This window comes from Triturus cristatus, chromosome 3_1 (assembly GCF_964204655.1).
Source record: "Triturus cristatus chromosome 3_1, aTriCri1.1, whole genome shotgun sequence".
Lineage (NCBI taxonomy): Eukaryota > Metazoa > Chordata > Amphibia > Caudata > Salamandridae > Triturus > Triturus cristatus.
The window spans coordinates 1057045625-1057047669 of NC_140583.1; positions in this window are offsets into that span (position 1 = coordinate 1057045625).

The window sequence follows — 2045 nt, forward strand, 5'->3', positions numbered from 1 at the left end:
TCTGACAACCACTGAAAAGGGATTGTGCTCTGCAATGCTTGTACCTCTGGGGTCAGAATGTTAAGGTTAAGGACTAGCAACAAGGTCATGTTGATTTTGAATCCAGAGATGGCCTCAAAGATCTGTAAGTTCTCTACAACACTAGGGAGCGAGATGGCGGGCTGAGTGAGAGTAAGGAGGAGGTCATCTGCAAACAAGTTGATTGTATGCACCTGGCCGCCAAAAGGTATACCTTTAATCCCAATCCGAGCCCCGCACGTGGATAGTAAAGGGTTCTACTTCCAGGGCAAAGAGCAGGGGTGAGAATGGGCATCCCTGTTTCGTGCCTCGGCGCAGGGAGATCAAAAATGTGGCCCTCCCATTCACTCAGTTGTAGTCGGTCGGAATCATGTACGATGCCATGATTTTGGAGATAAAGGCCCGCCCAAGGCCTGTTTTGCATAGTGCTGAATGAAGGTATGTCCAGTCTACCCTGTCAATTGCCTTCTCCACATTGAGCGAGAGGAGAGAGGCAGGAATATCAAGTCGGCGTGTTTTTTATATTAAATGGGCTACACACTGGAAGTTATCTGCCCCTTGCAGCTGGCAAATAAAACCCACCTGGTCAGGATTAATGATTTACTCCTTGCCGGTCACCGACCGTACGTGGGAACAAACACTTGCTAAAACCCTAATTATAAGAGGGAAACCATGCGGTTTGAATCATTGTGACTTAGCTAAATAAGTACAACGGCAAGATTGCCAAGAAATTTGAAGCAAGTCCAACTTGAAATCAATATTGCTCTATATTAAGAGCGTTCTACATGCTATGTATGGATTTAAATTATAGAACCTGGCTATAACAGTTGCACTCTATAAATTCGAAAAGGAAAAGCAGAAGCAAATGAAAGATAAGCTGTAAGGCCATCCTGATTTACTATAGGAGTTTATCCCTTCAGCTAATTGAAAACTATTGATTTAACACATGGATGGTGGCTTGCCTCACCAAGAATAATAGGTGTTTACCTGGTCATTTTGCAAGTTTTTAACTATAAGAGAGTCAAGAGTTTGGCCTTGGAAAAGATGGAGATATAACTTACCCATCGAAACGCGTCGACGCCTATCTAACTACACAATCCGTAAATACGGGCGACAGTGAATGAGTACAAACCATAAAGTACCAGGTTCTACGTCCCATGTACTGTTACCACGGATGTGTAAATCTTTTAATGACATATTGTGTTTGTCTGTGTTAGTGACTCTCGTTCTTTTATTGTTTTTTTATTGTTTGGATTTTTTATTATAGATACCAGTGTTTGGCTTCTATTAAGGACTGCTGCTAATGAATATTGTGAATAATCATGTTCATTGATTTTTTGTTTCCTTTGCAACTGTATCTTGAATAATCAATAAATTAATGTGTAAAGAATTTTTTTTTTTAAATTTAAGACTAATTTTGTATTGTTTATCTGCTGATTTTATGTATTTCAATCTTCCTCAGTATGGACGAATGAGTATGGTAAAAGGGATTGATCGGATTTTTATGTAATGTGTGGAGGGCTTATTGTTTGTATCAAATATGCCTTGTCCAAAGGATATTTCTCTCATTTACAGGATTAATGAAGCCAGGGAGATACGGGTCGACGTGGGTATGTAGTATTTTAATAAAAAGCTTGGCATCCGTATTGAGAAGGTTTATTGGGCAATGTGAGGAGCATTGTTCAGGGTCCTTTCCCACTTTAGGTATAGGAGAGATTTCTGCCATTGCCATTGTGGGGGTTAGAACAGTGTCTTGTGAGAAAAAGTTGAACAGGCGTAGGAGGTGCTCCTGCAACTGGGGAAGAAATAGGTGTTAGAAGAGTACCGGAAGCCCGTCTGGTCTCTGAGTTTTGCCTAAGGGGAGGTCGCGAACTGCATCACACAGTTCTTCTGCCGTGATGGGGTTGTCTAGGAGGGTAAAATGGTTTGAAGATAGAGGCTCACAGTCACATTCAGAGAGAAATTAATGAAGGCTTGTGGGGGAGGGGGCTTCACGAGAGTACAATTGCTGATAATAGTTTCTGAAA